At 38.8% G+C, this 22,299-nt stretch overlaps 1 long non-coding RNA gene across 1 annotated transcript; it reads left to right on the top strand.

The window, feature by feature from the left end:
- Positions 1-12,325: 12,325 nt before the first annotated feature.
- Positions 12,326-17,773, top strand: LOC138818436 (uncharacterized). The gene is made up of 3 exons (XR_011369130.1): positions 12,326-12,647; positions 14,249-14,322; positions 17,644-17,773. It is a non-coding gene; the product is annotated as an uncharacterized lncRNA (long non-coding RNA).
- Positions 17,774-22,299: the final 4,526 nt, after the last annotated feature.

Genomic DNA, 22,299 nt, shown 5'->3' with positions numbered 1-22,299 from the left:
AACCTATGGAGGAAACAGCAATCAACTATAATTACAAAAGAATGGAACTGATGTCTCATTTGCCTGGGTGGCAGCTGTGTGTGTGTGTGTGTTTGTGTGTGTGTGTGTGTGTGTGTGTGTGTGTGTGTGTGTGTGTGTGTGTAGAGAGAGAGAGAGAGAGATAAAGAGAGAGGGAGAGGGAAAGAGAAAGAGAGAGAGAGAGAGAGAGAGAGAGAGAGAGAGAGAGAGAGAGAGAGAGAGAGAGAGAGAGAGAGAGAGAGAATTTTATTGTGGCTTCCATATTTACAGTCTTTAGAGCATTGCTTTTTAGGGAGAAGGTGTTCATATCAGAGCTCTGATAGCACTAACACTTTTCACTGTGATAAACATTTGCTTAATCTCTAATTAAAAAGGAAAAATAAACTAACATCTTACTCGCTTGTTTTGACAATTAATTAGTATATTAAAGGCCAAAGGGAGGAATTGGAGATCAATATAACCTTTTTCCTATCTTTGGAATATTACACAGCAATAGCTGTGATTTTAGGAGTCTCCTGCCATGTACTGACAGCTGAATTACTAATATACTTAACAATATGAAACATATGATAGAGAAATAGCTCAGCCAGCAAGCACAAATAACTGGTGATAAGATTGAACTTTTGAGCCGGGTTGCCACATCTTTTAGGAATGTAATTCATTCATATGAACTTCAAATTTTGTGGCTTTCCCTGTGTGATTACATGGTAAGAATGTATTGTAGAAACAAGAATTCCTGTTCAGCCAAGTAGAAATTGCTCATGATCCCATCCTCACGTTGCAAATTTCCATTCCATGTACTTCAGCACTTCATCCTTCCCTGTGGGAGACAGGAAAAAATAATTTTGTTTTAATATTAGAGTATGCAAATTAGTGTGTACAGGCATGATTTGTACAATTACAGAAATTTGTAATAAATGTAAGTAGGGATTATGTCACAAATAAAAATATAATTAAAATCACATAACAAGACTAGAAGTCACAGCATTTTTCGCAAGAAAACATACATTAGGTTAGTTGCAGAATTTATTTTAGAAGATAACTTTATATTAAAGTAAAATGAGCTTTATCTAAGGATTGAAACATCTTATTGAAAAATATATTTCTTAGACATAATTTGCTGCACAATTTTAGGGATACAGGTGGCCCCATTGCAACAATGAGATGTACAAGACATTATGTCGAAAAATGAACTTTACAACTTTGGCTTGGGGGGGATGGAGATGGGAAGGAATGGGAAGGTGGAACAAAGGAGGAGGCAAGCGGCACTGTGGCTCAAGTGGTAGAGTGCTAGCCTTGAGCTGAATAGCAGAGGGACTGTGCCCAGGCCCCGAGTTCAAGTTCCAACACCACCACCAACTAGCAATATATAAGTAAAGGAAAGAAAAAAATGTGATCTTATCCACCAGTTCATAGCTAGTATAATCCCTGCTCTCTCAAGATGGACTTTTTTTTTCCAATTAAGTCCATGCTCTTGTATCTGACTTTCATTGAAAACAGAATTATTCTTCCATTATACTTTCTACAAAGTTGTGTCATTAGCAAGCGTGATTTAGAAAGGCGGTGGTCTCATACTTCCTGTTCCACATAGGAGTAATGCTTTCACTATATCACTCTCATAAATCTACATACTGGACTTGGCTTTATTGTTTCAACGTGGTCTTATTCATAGAGTCTTCTGTAGTGTATTGAACCCTTATACTGAAACACAGAATTTCTCTTTCTCTTATTATTGCTATAGTTAACATGAGTTAACAAATTCATGTACACTTGGGAAATAATGTGCAGCACATACACTCACACAAAAAAAATGCTCTGAGAAACTTCTTCCCCTTTAAAATTTGCCTTAATTTACAGAGAATTTACAAAGTTTAACTCAATATACTCATGGATAATGTATTTATAAGCAATATAAATTTCATATTTTCTCTTTATTAAGTTGTCTCTGAAACTCGTGTTACTTCAGGTCCAAAGGTGTCCCTGTGTTATTTCGGTCAAGCCAGAAATCATTCACTATACCTCAAGCAGCACCATAGATTATTCCTGGAAGTAACTGTTACTGGATGTGGAAACTGATCCCAGGAGAGGAATAGAACATTGAGGATTGACAAAGTTCAAGTTAACTTGTGCTTTCCTTTTTACTGTAAAAGAAGAGAATCCGAAGGCTTGAAGAAAACTCTGTCCTTAGATTTTTCTAGTGTGTTTTTATTCATATATAATTTTTCTGTAAACTTCTAGTTGAGAGAATTACAAAAAGAAATAATGTGCCATTAGATGGTCAGCATAGAACAAAAGGAAATAATGTTGTTTTAAATATGTTCTACTGCAGGGGCTGGGAAGGTGGCTCAGTGGTACAGAACTTACCTTACATACCTGAGGACCTAGGTTCAATTCCTCAGCACCACATAAGCCAAAATAAGCTAGAAGTGGTGCTGAGGCTCAAGTGGTAGAGCACTAGCCTTGAGTTGAAGACCTGAGGTAAAGCGCCGAGGCCCAGAGTTCAGGCCCACGACTGGACCCCCCCAAAAAGAATTATACTGCAAAGAAACAAAGACATGGAGGTTTTAAAGTGTTTTATGGATGGATATTTCACTACTGACATGATTCTCTTATTGCAGGAGTCAGTTAACAATTCCTTTAGTTTGGTCCTGAGTTCTCCACAGCAATATGGATTCCAAAAGATTATCCAGTGCGTATGATCAGCAAAAGGAGCCACTTCTCAGACCAGTACTCCTTTAAGGAGGGTCCCAATGAAATATCTCTTTCTTTGTTTGCTTTTTTGTTTAGTTTATGTTGTTTCTGAGGCTTGAACCCAGAGGCTGGACCCTGTCCCTGAACAGTTTTTGTTCCTGCCCACGAGCCCCCAAAGCTAGTACTCTACTGCTTGAACCAAAACTCCACTTCTTGATTTTTTGCTGTGTAATTACAGATAGGAGTTTGACAGATTCTCCTGCCTGGGGTGGCGTTGAACTAAGATAGTAAGAAAGCCAAGTGACATCAACTATACAGTCTTATCTTTTCAAATGAGAAATATTAGATGAAATTTATTGTAAAGGTAATATTTGACCATTTTTTCTGTCTTTTTTGTGAACATACAGTACAGAGGAGTTACAATTACATGGGCAAGATAACGAATACATTTCTTATCAAACATTGTTGCCTCCTCTTTGTTTCCCCTTCCCCTAACTTCCCATATACCCCACTCCTCCATCCAATCCTCCCCCCACCAAAGTTGTAAAGTTCGTTGTTCGACATAACGACTTGTACATGTCATTGTTGCAATGGGTCTACCTGTATCCCTAGTTAAATGATTTGTTTTTAGAGAATATGTCCAGCAAAGAATCCATAACATAACTCACCAAAAGCAGGTGCACTGAATCCTTTTGGAATTATTTTTTTTTGATTGGGAAGATTATTGATCTTGTCGTTCCTTTTGGGGAAACTAAAATCATATTTCACCACTTTTGTTCTTGTGGGGCTTGAACTCTGATCTTGCGTGATTAGCTACAGCACCGCCTCCTGGTTTCTGGTGGTTAATTGAAGGTTAGGGTCTCATGGACTTTCCTGACAAGGCTGGGTTTGAACCACATCCTCTGGTCACAACCTCCTTAGTAGCTAGGATTACAGGTGTAGACCACCAGCACCTGGCTCATATTTGCATTTATGTGCACTGAATGACACTGTGTAGACAAAGAATGGAAATTTTAAACAAATGATGACATTGCAGCATTTCAGCAAAATTGAAGTAGCAATAAATATGTCCTCCTTTTCCATTTTGTTACATTAATGACTGATGATCTTGAGACCTTTTCATTAGCATCCTCTGCCATCTGTATAGGTGTATTTAGTATCAGGAAATGTTCATAGAGAAATATAGAAAGAATGATATTTTTAGAAAACAAAGGAGATAAGATATGAAAGAATAGCATAGAAGGAGATACATTTATCACACAGAGACTAAGCGCTTGCCTAAGATATTTAGAATGCTAAAAGCAATGAAGAAAAGCCTAGTTGACAACAAGTTCTACAATAATCAAAAATTGTTCTCTAGAACAGTTTCTTATATACCTTAATTACTATCATTTATTCCTTCTATCTGGAGTTATTCCTTATTTTCTTTCACAACTATTAATTAGCCTCTGCCTTTTTGGTGCCATAACTCACCAAAAAGATTTCAAAATCACACTTAACCTACCTTTCTCTTTGTGATAAGCAGTGAGGACACAAATCCTAGAATCATTGAATTTCCAGAATTAAACTTTTCCTGACATCTAAGCACATTCCTGGCATTAATTGCTGTGACTTAATGAACAAAACTTTTTCCAACACAGTATCCTAACATAAGTAAAGTACATACATTAGGGACTGTTGTCAGGTGTCAGTATGGAAGAAGCAATTATATATTCCAAGTATGGGTTCTTTTTTTTTGAATTTTCTAACTAAATGTTTTTTTGTTGTTGTTTTTTCCCCAGTGGAAGGGCTTAAACTCAGAGGTAGGGAATTTTCATGAGTTTTTTTTTCTAGCTCAAGGCTAGCACTCTACCACTTGAGGCACAGCACAAATTCCAGTTTTTTTTTAATGTGTTACTAAGGAATGAACCCAGGGTTTCATGGCTGCTAGGCAATCACCGTACCATGAAGCCAAATTCCCAGAGCCCTAAATAACTTCCTTAAGATGGCATTACATTTTCATTCCGTAATTATATATCATAATTTTGTCCAGGTGCTAGAAAATGATGTAGAAAGCAATAAAATACAATAAGTCTAGTAAGGCTGGATGGGCAATGAATAACTGTCATGGTCTAGCCAGGTAACAGAAGGGTTTATCTCATGAATCTATTTCAACAAGCTATTGAGCCAGCTACTGACCCACAGCCCACCTCCCGAATGAGAGGGCCATCTAGGTTCCATCCATTTGAGGATGCTGGGCCCCCTCTTCCAGCACCCATTCAAACAGGTCTTGGGAAAGAGAGAGAAAATGACAGAATTACAATTAAGTATGGTGCCGGTAACTCAGAATTCTAATCCTAACTACACAGGAGGCTGAGATATGAGGATCATGGTTCATAACCAGCCCAGGCAGGAACGTATGTGAGACTCTTATCGCCAAAGAACCACCAGAAAATCAGAAGTAGTGCTGTGGGCTCAAGTGGTAGAGCACTAGCCTTTTGCTGAGGCTCTCGGGAACAGTACACAGGCCTAGAGTTTCAGCCCCACGACTGACAAGAAGTGAACTTCCTAACACAAGAAGTGGACATAATAGCACCCATTGTCCTAGGGAGCATGGTAGCAAAGTCAGGCAGAGCTTCCTGTGAAGTTGGAGTCATAAGTAGGTCACCTGGCTTCTCTGTGCCTTGGTTTCGCCCGCTGCAAAACTCAACACAGTGAAGGATCCTCTTCTTCATGGGGATAGGGTAATGATGAAAGAGAGCCATGTTTTGTTTGATAATCCCACATCTGTTGCACGATTAATAACGGGGCCCACCTGAGCCCTTTCCGGGTATTTTCCTGTCATTTGCTCACAGAATTGCTGAGAATCTTCTCTGAAGGCCTCTCCCTCTGTGCCTAGCCATGCTCCAGAGAACTCTCTGTATAAATCCCTTTTTTCCTCACAACTGTCCTGTGAGGAGAATGAAGTTCGATGGTTGCGACCTTACCTAGAGCTTCACCTGTGGTAATGAATCGTCTGCTGTGATTTTTCTGCCTGCTCAAACTGACTTAAGAAACCATTCAAGCCACAGGAAAATCAAAAACCACCAGCAGATCAGAGACTCCAACAAGAGACAAGTTAAGGACACAGGGAGATACAGGATCTTCCCATCCCCCCCAAAAAAAATCTAAGAACTCTTTTTTTGTATCCTTTATAAAAATTTTTTTCTAAAAGTTTTTTTTTTAATTTTTAACTTTTAATTTTTTGTTTTCTATTAACTTTTTTTCTTCCTATTATAATTTTTATTTTAGGGGTATATGTGTGTGTATTTTTTTTCTTTTAAATATTTTTTGTTTAGTTCTAGTGACCATTTGATCCTTTTTTCTTTCCTTCTCATTCTTTTCACTTTTTCTTCTTTTCATTCTTCTTTTCGTGATATAATTGCTGTTCTGCTCATCCTCAGATATGCCAATATCTGTGTGTACATGCTTAATCCAGAAATTTATTACTCAATTTAAAACCTATTAGGCTTAAATTCCTTAATAACAGTACTACCTCTTTATACCTAAATAATATTTTAAGCATTTCTATTTTTAAGTTTTTTACATCTCCTTTTTATCCCCCCTTCTCTTATTCTATCCATGTTCTTATCTGAATATTACGTTTTAAAATTTGCATAATTTATAAGTGTTGTACTTCTCAATTTTTAATATCTGTTTTTCTATTTTTTTGTCTTTTTTCTTTCTCTTTCTTCTTATTTTCTGTCTCTCTACTATCATTCTATATAACCTATTTCCCGCTTTGAGATTAGGATTGAGTTAACTGTCCCACAGCCTTTCCACATCCCTATATGCCTATTTTTACCCATATCTCTCCCTAAACTTAATAATTTCTGTTTGCCAAATTCTTCTTTGCAGTTCAATGCCCATTAATCATAGTTGTTTGATGTTGAATAGGTATATCTGTTCAACTAGATTTTTGCAAATTTTTGACTTTGCAATTACAGACTTTGGTTGATGCTTGCTTTAAAATAGTGTGCTAGCACAAAACTGGCGTTACTTTCATCTCAAATAGGTAGAGCAACCCTGAAAAACACAAGAATAACGGCAAGCCTGGATATCTCAACTCCCACTTATGATAATCAGGGGACAGAAAAGATAATGAATAACCCAGAGGAGAGTTCCCAAAAAGCTCTAAAAACACTACTGGTAAACATGGAAAATGAAAATATTGAAAACCAGCAAAGGACTGTGAATGAGCTTGATAGGGAGAGAGAGGAGGCAAAACAAAGTTTAATACAAGAATATCATGATCTTGAGGAAGTTACTCAAGGATTGATACAGGAATTGCATGAGCAGCTTGAGAACACTCAAAGAGAAATAAAGGAATGCCATGAGAAGACTGAGATCAATCAATGAGAACTACAGGAACTGCATGAACGTGAAGAAGCTAATCAAAGAGTAATACAGGAATTGAGAGAGTGGGATGAGAATGCACAAAGATCACTAAAGGCATTCATGGAATCCACAAACAGAGAACTGAAAGAAGTCAGGGGGACCACAAAGGGAATGCTGAATGGAACCCAACAGAAGGAATGGGAATAACCAAACAACTAAGTGATTTGAGAATAAACACTGAAAACCAAATTAAGGAATTAAAGAAGTTCATACAAGATATAAAACAATGCTCCAACAAAGAATTTGAAGCCATCAAAGCCGACCAAATAGAAGAAAAAGAAATAAAAAACAAAGTGTGAAGTCTTGATTAGTAGGTTACACCATGCAGAAGATCAAATCTCGGGGATTGAAAACAGCATAGATATTATAGAAAAAGAAAATACACCATCCAAGACAAATACAAGAAATATGATAGAGCTATTCAGCACTTGGAAGACACCATCAGAAGGCCTAATATGAGGATAATGGCTGTAGAGGAGAACCTAGAGACAGAAGTTAATGGTCTATGAAATTTGTTTAACAGGATCCTAGCAGAGAACTTCCCAAACATGAAAAAGATAGCCCTACTCAGATACAAGAAGCTATTTGTACTCCAAATAGACCGGACCATATTAGGACATCCCACTGTCACATTATAATCCACACAAGATCAATTCAGACCAAGGAAAAGATCCTTAAAGCTGTCAAGGAGAAAAGATCAATCACCTATAAAGGGAAACCAATTAGAATCACCTCAGATTTCACAGGGGAGACAATCATAGAAAAAGGAGCCTAGAATTATGTATGCCATGCCCTAAAGACAAACAACTATCAACCAAGAATTCTGTACCCAGATAAACTCTCCATTACTGAAGGTCAAATAAAAAACTTCCATAGCAAAGAAAAATTGAAACAATATATCTCCACAAAACCAGCCCAACAAAACATTATTAAAGATGTCCTACATATAGAATACCAACAAGACCACAATAAAGGCCATGAAATTGCACCCAAACTGAGAATCCAATAACCTCAGGAAGAACCCAGTTGCCTCAGCCCCCAAGAAGGTAGATAAAATGGCATGTACTCGCAAATACCTCTCAGTCCTATCTCTCAACATTAATGGACTTAACTCTCCAATTAAGCGACATAGAGTGTCTAGTTGGATTAAAAAGCAAGATCCTTCTATCTGTTGCCTTCAAGAGTCACATCTTGCTCATAAAAACAAACACATTATCAATGTGAATGGCTATTTCGAAAAAATTATAAAATTGAGACTCTTAGAAAATCTTATCAGAAAAAGTAGAGAACACACCCAAATAAATAAACTGAGAGATGAGAATGGAAACATCACCACAGAAACAATAAAGATTCAGAACATTATAAGGGAATATTTCTCAAAAGTTTATGCTAATAAGTTTGATAACTTGGCAGAAATGGGCCTTTTCCTAGCATTAATTGACATGCCAAAACTAAAGCAAGATGAGTTAAAACATCTTAACAGGCCCATATCAAGCATTGAAATAGAAACAGCAATAACACCTCCCATCTAAGAAAAGCCCAAGACCAGATGGCTTTACAGCAGAATTCTATAAGGGTTTCAAAACACAGCTCACACCAATACTACTTCAACTCTTCAATGAAATTAAAAGAGAAAGTTCACTACCGAATTCATTCTATCAATCCATAACAACCCTCATCCCCAAACCAGACAGGGACTTTTCACAGAAAGAGAACTATAGACCCATTTCTTTGATGAACATTGATACAAAATTTCTCAACAACATTTTGGCCAATCGACTTCAACAATTCATTCAAACAATTCATCATCTAACAGGATTCATTTCAGGGATGCAAAACTGGTTCAATATACGCAAATCAATTAATATAATTCATCACATCAACAGGAGCAAGGATGAGAACTACATGGTTATCTCAATACATGCAGAAAAGGCATATGGCAAGATCCAATGCCCCTTTATGATGAAGGTTCTGGAAAAATTAGGAATCCATGTAACTTTCTCAATACAATAATGGTTGTATATGACAAACCTACAGCCAGCATTATACTTACTGGTGAGAAACTAAAGCCATTTCCACTTAACTCAGGAACGAGACATGAATGTCCAAGCTCTTTACTTCTCTTCAATCTAGTGTTAGAATGCCTAGCTACAGGAACAATAGAAGATGCAAACCTAAAGGGGATACAAATAGGTAAAGAAGAAGTAAAAGTCTCCCTCTTTGCAGATGTCATACTTGTAGTCAGAAAATCCCATAGATTTCACTCCCAAATTACTCAAGCTGATTCAAAACTTTGGCAAAGTAGCAGGGAACAAAATTAACCCCCCAAAATCAATGGCTTTTCTGTATACCAACAATGAGAAAAGAGTGGCTGAAATTAGGAAAGCAACTCCATTCGTAATAGCCACACAAAAAATAAAATACCTAGGAATTAACTTAACCAAAGAAGTGAAGGACCTCAATGATGAAAACTTTAAAAACCTTAAAAATGAAATCAAAACAGATCTTAGAAAATGGCAAAAACTCCCATGTTCCTGGAATGGACAAATCAACATCGTGAAAATGGCAATACTTCCCAAGGCTATCTACAAATACAATGTGATATCTATCAATATTCCAACCTCATTCTTCAAGGAAATAGAAGAAGCAGTCCAATAATTCATAGGGAACAATAAAATACCCCAAATAACAAAAACAATCCTCAACAGAATGAACAGTGCTGGAGGAATATCAATACCAAATTTCAAACTCTACTACAAAGCAATAGTAATCGAAATGGCTTGGTACTGGCACAAGAACAGACCTCAGGACCAATGGAACAGAATTGAAATCCAGAAATGAACCTACAGACCTATAGCCTTCTAATATTCGATAAGGGAGCTAACAAAATACAATGGAAGAAACACAGCTTCTTCAGTAAATGCTGCTGGCAAAATTGGTTAACTACTTGTAGAAAACTAAAGCTAAATCCTTATATATCACAATGAACATGAATCAACTCCAAGTGGATCAAAGACCTCGATGACAAAGCAGACACTCTGAAAACATTACAGGATGGAATAGGAGAAATCCTAGGTCTCTTTGGCACAGGCTGAAATTTTCTTAATAGAGACCCAGAAACACAACAAATCAAAGAAAGTTTGGACAAATGTCATTGCATGAAATTGCAGCACTTCTGTATGGCAAAGGACATAGCTAGCAAGATCAATAGAAAGCCCACGGATTGGGAGAAAATCTTCATTAGCCATACAACAGACAAGGGTCTCACATCTACAATATACCTGGAACTTAAAAAAATTAAATCCCCCAACAACAAATCTTCAAAGAAACTACTGCCCAATAAATAATTGGGCTAAAAGCTTAAAGAGAAACTTCTCTAAAGAGGAAGGAAGGATGGCCAAGAGACACATGAAGAAATGCTCAAACTCTCTAGCCATAAACGAAATGCAAATCAAAACAACATTGAGATACCACCTCACCCCAGTTAGAATGGCTATAATCAAGAACTCTAATAACAGCAGATTCTGGAGGGGATGTGGACAGAAGGGAACCTTACTGTATTGGTGTGAGTGTAAACTTGTTCAAACACTTTGGAAAGTAGTATGGAGGTTTCTCAAAAACTCCACATAGAACTCCCCTATGACCTAGCAATCCCACTCTTGGACATTTACCCAAATGTTCACAATCAAAACCACACTAAAGCTACCAGCACACTTATGTTTATTGTAGCCTTATTTACCATAGCTAAGATAGGGAACCAACCCAGATGCCCCTCAGTAGATGAATGGATCAACAAAATATGGTATATATACACAATGGAATTCTATTCCTCCATCAGAAAGAATGACATTGCTCCATTTCTTAGGAAATGGGCAGACTTGGAAAAATTATATAGAGTGAAGTAAACCAGGCCCAAAGAAACATAGGTCCCATGGTTTACCTTATTTGCAATAACTAGTATATGTCTGACTCAAGCAGAAAAAGTCAGATAAGTTGGTGTTAGGGAAATGAACCCTAAGATATGTATTCAAAAATTTTTACTTTCATTCCATTTTTTCTAGTACATTTATAAGTTTATTTTTTGTTGCTTTTTATGTCCCTCCCCCACGGTATATTCCCTGCTTTCACTGTATTTTATGTTGTTATAATTTATCGAGGGGAAGGGAAAGAAAATCCTTTAGATAGGGATTACAGGTGGACCCATTGCAACAATGAGACATATAAGTCCTATGTCGAAAATAAACTTTACAGCTTTGTTAGGGGGAGGTGGAGGGTCGGATAGGGGGATGGGGAGAGGATGGAATGGGAAGCAGAATCAAAGGAGGAGGCTACAATGCTTGATAATTTATGTACTCATTATCTTGCCCATGTAATTTTAACCCCTCTGTACAGTATTTTCACTATAAAAAAATATGAAGAAAAAAAGAATCGCCTGCTGTGGACTAAGAAGTTTGGGATAATCCATCTAAATCGATGACTGCGCATGTTGTTACATGTCTACCATCCCAACTCCAGAAGACCAGGTCTGGTGAAGCATACCTGTCATAGATAGGAGGACCTCAATCCAGCCCAGCCAGAGCATATCTTGAGTCTCTGTTTCAGAAATGCCCAAGACAGAAAGGTGGCTCCTCAGAGACAGGGAGAGGACACAAGTAGGGAGTCATGGTGCCACCAGAGGAGTGTCTGACCCGGAGGTAGGGGTGGTTTGGGGACAGCCACTCACCTGTGCTGCCGGGAGAACTTGCTTTAGGCTGCTCCAGGTGGGGCGAGCAGTGATGGCAGTGGCATTACAGACACATGGCCTCAGAGCAAAGAACCAGGGCCAGGGAGCAGGTTGGGGCTTTATGCAGCCTGGCAGGATGCCATTGCCTGATGTTTGAAATTCTGCACCTTGGGGAGGGAAGGAAGCCATGGTGCAGGCAGGCATCTCAATTTCCTTCTATATTCCAAAGATGCCTTGAGTCTCTTCCTCACCACTCAGCCATCTCTACCTTCCTCAATTGCTGGTAGTGGTGTAAACTAACACAGGGAATCCTGGTGCTACCAGGCAGCATGGAATGTGTGGGTGGCCACCATTCTTATATCTCTTTGGTCAGAAAGAACTATGAAAGAATGGGGTGTGGCCAGAATACTGTGATGCAAGCAGCATGGGTGAAGTCAAGAAGATAGCAGCTCCCATAGCCCTTTTCCCAGGGAACAATATCCAATTCAGTTGGAGACAAGAGGGTGACCTCATTTAGCTGGATGGCTTCACAGATTGTTGAGTATGTCTGTTTGTTCCCAGTCCCAGACCTTGTACTCAGGATCTGAGCACAGTCTGTAAGCTGCTTTTGATCAAGGATGGCCTTCCACACTAGAGCCACAGGGATTCTGGCTTTGTTGGCACTGAAGTTGGACTTTCTTGCCTAGGGTGACTTCGACCATGATCCTCCCATCACAGCCTTGTAAATATCAAGGAGGACTGCTAAGAGCCACTGTTACCTGCCTAATCATTGGTCTTGTTGATGTTCTTGGACAGACTGGTGAGTTCCCTATCCTCGGGTTTAAGTGGTGGGAATTGTAGCCCACAGTTGGAATCTTGGTCCTGCCACCTCCAAATGGAAGGAGATCCTAAGAAACTTATTCCTGTCCATATGATTACCAATGGAATATGATGTATGTCATGATTGAAAGAGCAGTTCTTGAATGATTCTAGGATAAAATTATACACAATTATGTTATAGGACACTGATCGATGTTAGTTAATATTTTATGAGGCATTTAAACAATCACATTAAAATGGAGGTATAATGAAATATCTTAGAATTACTATACTATTACATACTATAAAGGTGCCGTTTTTCTGCCAAGACTGGGATTGGTACCCGTGGTCTTGGTAACTCTGTTGCACTGTGTGGGAAGGGGAAACTGGCCTCCTAGAAGTCAAGAAATTCATGTCTATTCCTTAGGCCTAAAATAGATCCCCACCACTAGAAAACATCCTATTCATGTACAATTTACATATATGGTTTATATTTATATACATATGTTAACTCCATATTGCATTCAGTGTAGTTATTTTATTTTTTGTTTTATTCATATACTGACCATTTATTTTGACTATTATGGTACATAAAACGTTGATTACATTGATTACATAAGATAGAGGTCTGCATATATATTCCACTTCATACCTGACACCCAGGACTTTCACAGAAAAAAAATGTGTCACCATCAACTTCTTACTCCACCATTCATTTTTGGGGAGTGCTGGCATCTGAACTCACAGCCTACAAGCCTACAAGGCCCAATTCATGAATTGGTGAGTGTCAGCACGACATCATGGGGCAAATTGAGCTGACAGGCTGTTTCTAGGACCTGAGCTCAAGCCCCAGGGGTTAACAAAATAAGAACAGATTGACATGCATATGGAAGTATGCTAATAAATATGTGTTTTTACAGAGTATCAGAGATGTCTATACATTATTCAGTTATGTAAACTACATTCCTACCAATTCCTGGGTATTAATCATGCATTCATGTAATTAATGTTATTATTTTCATCCTTATACTATTAATGAAATCAGTGTCCTGAAATTATTGTGTTCCTGTAAGTAATAATATTCTTTTTATGCTTCATTAATATTAAATAAAATCAGTTAGCTTCCTGAAATGTTACTGTCTAATTTTATAGGAGCATCATTCATGATCAACTCATTGAACCTTGACATTGATAATATTCCATTGTTCTTCCTATGGATGAGAACCATTTTCAAGTGTTAGGAGGGGGATTCAAAATCAGGGCCTATGTTTCCATGTGGGCCTATGGCTTCCCAGATAGATTGCCAGCCTTCAGCATTGCAAGGTGAAGTACCCTTTGCAACAGTGTCATTCAGACCCATGAGGGTCACCGAGCAAAGGAAGATAACATAAAAAGGCCACATTGTTTCTGTGAATTTCTTTCCCTGCAAGACCTGGGGTCTAGGATCCCAGAAACAGCTGTAGATCTAGTGGCTGCACTCCAGCCTAGGGTGATCGAAGCTGAGGCAGAGTTGCCACAACCTGACTTCAAGCCCTGTACTGAGAAAAGTAAAAAAAAAAATTTAGCTCCCTGACTTGCAGTTCACACAGTTTATTCTTACAGGCTTTGGATTTGAACTCAGGATCTGGGTAAATCTGCAGCAATGTGGATGAAGGGGAAGATCACTGCACTTGAAGGTAAGAAAGTCAGGCCTGTTCACTAGTCCTGAATTCAAGCTCCAGCCCAGGAAACATACTATTTATATATATTGTAAAGATAGGATTTATACTTACCTATAGGTGTTCAGTACATACATGTTTGGTGTGGTTGTTCCTTGAAATTTGTCTTTTATTCATTTATTTACCATTGATTGTACTATGATGATGAAACCCATTCTGTTTATTACATTGATGACATCCTATCACAGAGCAACTAGATTTGTAGAAATGTTCTCCGCCATGCCAAGATTCCTAGGATCACCCAGGATATTCAGAGAAAAGGAAAACAAGTTTCACATTTGGCTTCTTACTCTACAACCCACTTGTTTGTAGTACTGGGATCTGAACTCAGGGCCTAGTAGGACCAATTGTCCAATAAGTCAAGGTGAACACACTAACCTGTGAACTAAGGATCTAGGCCATTCCCATGATCTGACATTGATCCCCAAGGTGGTCCACTATTGTCATAAATTCATAATTTAAACATACAATCTATATTTATATTCATGTGTCAATGGCATCTTGTGTTTAGTGGACTTCTCTTTATTTTGTCTCTATTACATGGAGGTATTGTTTATTTTACTTAATATGGTGATAGGTATAACTTTGCTGACATGGATGACAACCTGTTCCTATGGTTATAGGGTTGCCTATGAATTCCCCTTCTTGGTTGAGACTCAGGACATTCACAGGAGAGGAAAACGTGTGCAACAACTGGCTTCTAACATCAGGATGAATTTTTTGTCAGTGCTGGGATTTGAACTCAGGTCTGGGTATCTCTGTTGCACTGGGGGGAAGGGGAAGCTCACCATCCTTGAAGACTAGAATTTCAGGCCTGGTCTAGGGTCTGATTTGAAGCCCCAGCATTGGACAAAATCACAAGTCCACCTTTTTTAAACATAGGATCTCTCTTTACCTACAGGAGTGGTATGCATCTTGCATTCAGTGTAATTATTTTTATATTGTGTCTTATTCATGGATGTTTGTGCATTTTATTGAATATGGTGACAGATATAACTGTGCTAACATGGATGACAACCTATTCCCATGGCTATAGATTTGCTTATATAGCATTCTCCATCATTGATGAGACCCAGGATATTCACAGAACAGGAAAACATATGCAACCTTTGTTTTCTCACATCAGAACGAATCTTTTGGCAGTGCTGGAATTTGAACTCAAGGCCTATCAGGCCCAATTGGTGAATGGGTCATGTTAAGCACAGCAGCCTGTGAGCCTCTAAGGAGCCAGGCCATTCCTGGGACCTGAGATTGAGCCCTGTTGGGAGGCCAATATAGTCATAAATTCATAATTAAACAAAGGATCTATATTTCCAAACATGGGTGGGTTGCATCTTGTGTTTGCTGTAGTCATTCTGGCTGAGACCCAGAATTTGCACAGCAATAGAAAACAGTTGCAATGACTGGCTTCTCACATCAGGGCGAATTTTTAGCAGTGTTGGGATTTGAACTTGGGGCCTAGGAGGCCCAACTGCCCAATCGGTCCATGTGATCACACCAGACTGTGATCCACTAAGGAGATGGGCTCATCCCAGCAACTGAGATAAAGACACAAGGAGGCAAAAATAGTGCTCAATGCATCATTGAAACATGGGATGTATACTCACATCCATGTGTGGACTGCATCGTGCATTGAGTGTACTTATTGTGTTTATTTTGTAAGCTATTCATAGATGTATTGTGTATTTTCCTATGTATATGATGACATATATAACTGGGCTGACATGGATAACAACTTATTCTCAGGACCACAGGGTGGCCCATCATTCTGCATCCTAGCTGACACCCAAGACTTGCAGAGGAAAGGAAAATAGATGCAACAATTGGCTTCTGACATCATGATGAATCTATTGGCAGGTCTGGGATCTGAACTCAGGGCCTAGCAGGCACAATTGGTGAATGGGTCCACATGAGCACCCCAGCCTGTGAGTGACAAAGGAGCTAGGCGTTCCCAGTACCTGAGTTTGAGCCCCCCTTGGGGGATAATAGAGAGCACAATAGTCATCTATACATTTGCTGAAGGTAGTATGCAAATAAGCACATATTTGTATAGAGTAGGATTGTGGTGACCTGTGATAGAATCCAATCTGTGAGTACCTATATTTGGATCTTTTCTTAAGCATCTATTTCATGTATATGATGATTATTGCCATGCTTCATCACCTCTTCTTTACAAATAATCTATACCCCTTGAGTCTTATGTATCATTTCCTACTCACATCATGCACGAGCTACTCATTCAAGGATGAGATCAGTCGCATGCCGTGGCTCTTCCTAGGTCCAGAAACGAGTATCTCAGGATCTCCCGCCATTCCTTCCTCCTAGGGGGACTGAATTCAAGACTTATTCCTGGAAAAGATACTTCATATATATATATATATATATATATATATATATATATATATATATATATATAATACTTCTTATATATATATATATGTACATATATATATATATATTAATGATAGGATTTATACTTCCGTTCAGATGTTCAGTCCATATTGTGTTTGGTGCGTTTATGAATTTTATTTCTCATTTTATTCATTTATTTACCATTTATTTTATTGACTGATGACACCTCTACAATTTATTACATTGTTTACATACTATCACATAGAATCTAGATTTTAGATGTGTTCTCCATCATGCCTGGCAATGTGAGAATCTGAACTCAGTGCCTAGCAGGCCCAATTCATGAATGGGTGAGTTTGAGCATGGGAGCTCTAGCCAATGAAGCTGTCAAGTGGTTCCCAGGTACTGAGATTGACCCCCATGTTTGGCCAAAACAGCGATACATGGATAGGCAGACGGTGGTATACAAATAACTATATATTGTTAAAGAGTGCCAGAGTCGTCTATCTATGATTGAATGACACCTACTACATTCCTTCCAACTCTGAGGTATTTATTATACCACCATTGAAGGAATATTATTCTTTTCATGCTTAATAAACTATACGGTAAGATCAATCAGCATTCTAGGACTATTTCATCCAATTTTAGACTAGATGAAAGCATGAACTACTCATTCAATTGGTATTCCCATGCATAGGAATGAGTCTCTTGTGATCTCCTGCCATTGGTGTCAGGACTGGGATTTGAACCCAGGACTTATGTTGACAGATTGGCCTATGGCTTCACTGATAGCTCATCAGAATCAGAAGTGGTAGGTCAGGTCTACTTTGCAGCCATATCAATCAGACCCAGGATGGTCACCATGCCCCCAAAAAATCAGAAAATGCCAGCCCTCGGCAGCTCACCACTTTTTGTGCTTTCCAGCTTTTTTTTTTCTTCCTGCAAGCCCTCTGGCCTAGGATCTCAGGATCGGCTATGCATCTGGAGACTGCACCCCAGCCTAGGGAGTTCCAAGCTGAGGAAGTGTTTACACGACCTGAGTTCAAGTGTCATGGATGGCTAAAAAAATAAAAATATAAAAATATTAATTATTTAACTAAATAAAAATTAAAACTCCCTGGTTTGGAATTTCTGCCAGTTTTCTTTTCTAGCTTGGGATTTGAACTCAGGGTGTTGGTAAATTTGTAGCAATGTGAGGGAAAGTTGCCACTACTTGAGTTCAAACCCCATGCCAACCACAAAAGAAAAACTAAGTCACTGACCTCGGCAGGGTGAAGTAGTTGTGGAGATGGGAGGGAAGGGATGGTAGGGGGAAAACAAAGAAGGAGTCAACAATGCTCAATAGGAAATGTACTCATTACCTTGCTCCTGTAACTGTAACCCCTCTGTAAAACATTTTTGCAATAAAAAAGTACAAAGAAAGAGAAACAATGTCTTTCTCAGAGAAGCACTTTAGAGGTAAGGAAGGATGTTTGAATAGTTGTACAAATTCCACACTTCTTTTTTTTAAATGTTCAGTATGGAACTGAGTAAACATAACTGCATCCATTAAAAAAAAGAAGTCACTGTCTTGGAACTGGGGCCAGTATTTCTGCCATTGCTAGGATTTGGGATCACTGTCCAGGTAAGTCTTTTATACCGTGGGTGAAGGCGAAGCTCACCGTCCTTGAGGAAAAGAAATTCAGGCTAGAGTTCCCAGGGCCTGAATGAAGGCTCTGCAATGGAAAAAATGTTTCTATACATGTTTAATATATGATATACACTTAAATATGTAAGTTAATTTCACATTATGATTTTTATTATTGATTTTGTATTTTGTTTTTCTTTTATTCATTTATTGATTGATTATTGTATTTAGTATTACTATACACATAATATTTATTACAATTTGCACATCTATAATAAAATTCTACACAATACTTTAGGATATTGACTCATTTTTATTAATATTTTATTAAGTGTTGAAACATAATATATAAATAAATGGAAGCATTTGTCACAGTCTCCACATGTTTAGAGTTTATCCCAAGTATGAGCTTTGTACAATCTTTGGACATCTTCCTATTGGGATTTCTTTAAACGATTTATAGTCAGAAACCTTTTCCTGAGGATAAGCAAGTGAGGGATAAAATTGTAAGAGTGGGGCTAGAAATGTGGCTTAGTGGTAAAGAGCTCGCTTAGCATGCATGAATGCCAGGTTTTAATCCTCAGTGCCACATACTCAGAAAAAGCCAGAAGCTGTGGAGTAGCCTAAGTGGCTAACCTTGAGGAAAAGGAGCTCAGAGACAGTACCCAGGCCTTAAGATCAATCCCAAGGACTGCCAAAAACAATAGAAGAAATGTCAGTGGCTCACACATGGAACTCTAGCTTCTCAGGAGGCTGAGACCTGAAGACCACAGTTGAAAGACAGCAAATCAAGGAAAGCCTGTTAAACCCTTATCTCCAGTGAACCATGAAAAGACCCCATGTGGCACTGTGGCTCAAGTGGCTGAGTGTTCGCCTTGACCTGCGGGTCTAAAGGACAGTGCCCAAACTTGAGTTCAAGACACACAATTGGGAAAAAAAGTGAGGGTGAATCAAGGTACTTTTCCTATTTGCTAATTATGAGAACATCCTTTGGAAAAAGAACACTGATATATACCAAAATTGGAGTCAGAGCTAAGGTTCAAGTGTAACACATCCACATGCCCAGCCTCTCAGACTCTATCATTGTAATCTTGTGCCCTACAGGGTTCTTAAAGGTCCAATGTTGAAAGGCTTAATATGCTCCCCAAGCCCTTTGTGATAATCAGTTGGCTTGTATTGTCAAGGTCATCACAGTTCTGAACCTAGCAGAACACCAGTAGTTCAGGCCCGTCATCCTAGCTCAGGAGGCTGAGGTCTGAGGATCACAGGGTGAAGCCAGCCAGGGCAGAAAAGTCTATGACACTCTGACTTCCACTTCTGAAAGGTCAGATGTTCAAGAGCTTTCTGTGTTTCCCTTGGTGATGAGAAGTACTTGCACTCTAAATGCTCTTAGGGTTCTTGAGCTATAGAAGCAAGAAAGAAACATTATTGACCCATACTTCAGGTTTGTTCAGCCCTATACTTCAGGTTTGTTAGTTTGTTTCTTTCATTTTTATTATTGTAGGAGTTGATGTCTGGGCCTGGGTGCTGTTCTTGAGCTCTTCAGCTCAGGTCTTGTGCTCTACCACTTGAGCCAAAAGCCACTTCAGCTTTTCTGGTGGTCCATTGGAGCTAAGTGTCTCAAGGACTTTCCTGTCCAGGCTGGCTTTGAACTATTATCCTCAGATCTCATCCTCCTTAGTAGCTAGGATGACACGCATGAGTGACAAGCACCTAGCTTCCACTTCAGGTTTCTTAGTAGTGAATTGGAGATAATAGGCTAATGGGACCTTTTGTGTCTGGGATAATTTGGTACCCAGATCCTCAGATCTCAGCTTCCTGAGAAGGCAGGATGAGAGACCTCAGCTATAGACCCCTAGGCTGTGGCCTTTGCTGCAAGAGGGTCCATGGCTCCACGTGGTGGAATGCTAGTCATGAGCCCAAGAGGTAAGGGTCAGAGCTTAGGCCCCTAGTTCAAGATTCATGACCGACAAAAAACAAAACAAACAATTGTCTGTAGTTGACAACTCACTAGTCTTCAGTAATACATAATTTTGTCCTTCCCATGGAGACATATATGAGCCTCAATAATCTTGTCTGCATAATCATCTCAGTGGGGAGATCTTACAAGGATCCAATGAAATAATGCACCTGGTAAAGGACACAGCACATGGCACTCTTTGCATGACTCAGCACACAGTATCCTGTGAAAGACTCAGAACCCAGCACCAATGCAGGACTCAGTACACTGCACCTTTTGAAGGACTAGGCACATAGCACCATGTGCAGGACTCAGCACAGAGTACTTTATGGAGGACTCAGCACATAGCTCTGTTCCACAAGCTGTCATTAGACTTAGGGTGCTCTAATCAATATCACCATTCTTTGAGGAATATTTCACAAACCATAAAAGTTCACACCTAAGTGTTTAGTGGGATGTTTTATTTTGCGGGGGGGGGGTTAGTCATGGAGCTTGAGCTTATTGTTTGGGATATTATTGTTCTGATAACATTTGCACAAGGCTAGAACTCTACCACTTTGAGCCATATTTCAAAGAGTCTATCAGACTTCCCGCCAGGTTTTAAAGCCCCAGAGTGGCCAGGATATCGGGAGTATGCCAGGGTAAGCCAGGATGATGGTGGTACCCATGGAGCTGGGTTGCAGCAGTTTATATCTGGCTAAGTCAGGTTAGGTGGCAGCTGTCAGCACCAGACTCCTAGCTTGCTCTGTCATGTGGTATTTGAAGTACTGTCCTTATATAGTTGCAGTTAGAATGTAGTACCTCTTTTTTGGCAGCAGTCCTGGGGCTTGAGTAAGGGCTTTGACACTGTCCCTAAACATTTGTGCCCAAGGTTAGAACTCGATTGAAAGTCAGCAGAACTTCTTGGTTTTCTGTTTATGTGGCACTGAAGAATCGAACCCAGGGTTCATGCTCACTAGGTGAGCACTTAACCACCGAGCCCCAGGAGTGAACAAGGTATAAATAGATAGAGATTGATATATATAAGCATTATATACACAGAAAGATGTCTGTATATTATTATTTTATAGATATAACTACAAATTATTACTTATTAAATTATGTCTCCATTAAATGATGTGTCCCAGTTAACAATTAATAAAGCATTAACTAAATTACTCAATAGCCTATTATTGTTTATCACATATTTATATACATCCATACGCATAATTTCATATTTTAGAGAATGAGACAGATGTCTATACATTATTAAATTATGCATCATGTGTTACTACCAATTATTTGGTATTTATGTTTCCATGACATTTTTATTCTGGTAATACTTAATAAAATATTAAACTTAATCCACATCTTATAGTTTTTATTTCTAATTTTATCCTAGAATGATTCACTACTAATTCAATCTGTTTTTCATTTATTGTAGAGACAACTCTTTCACCTATGACATTTTTTACATTTATGACATCCTATTACATAACATATAGATTTGCATCTGAATTATACATCCTACCTGTCACCAAGCACTTTCAAAGAAAAAGAAAACAGGTGTCACGCTCGGCTTCTCACTCCAAGATTACATTTTTTGGCAGTGGTGGGATCTAACACAGGGCCTAGAAAGCTCGATTCATGAATGACTGACTGTCAGCACAGCAGCCTCTAGCCAATTCAGTTGCCAGGCACTTCCCAGGCCCTGAAATCGAACCCCGTATGTTGACCCCATATTGTGCTTAGTGTACTTATTCATTTTATTTTTTGTTTTATTCATTTATTTACCATTTATTGACTGTTATTACACATGAAATAATTATTACAGTTATTACATAGGATATAGATTTGCCTATGTATGAAACTTCCCACCTGATTCCCAGGACTTTCACAGAAAAGGAAAACATGTGTCGCCTTGGGCTTCTTACTGCACGATTCAATTTTTGTGAGTGCTGGCATCTGAAGTCACAGCCTACAAGGCCCAATTCATGAATGGATTAGTGTCAGC

This window comes from Dipodomys merriami, unplaced genomic scaffold (genome assembly GCF_024711535.1).
Source record: "Dipodomys merriami isolate MVZ:Mamm:240054 unplaced genomic scaffold, mDipMer1.0.p SCAF_76, whole genome shotgun sequence".
Classification (NCBI taxonomy): Eukaryota; Metazoa; Chordata; class Mammalia; order Rodentia; family Heteromyidae; genus Dipodomys; species Dipodomys merriami.
Note: the sequence above shows the minus strand (reverse complement) of the source record. Positions and strands in the feature narration are given on the sequence as shown.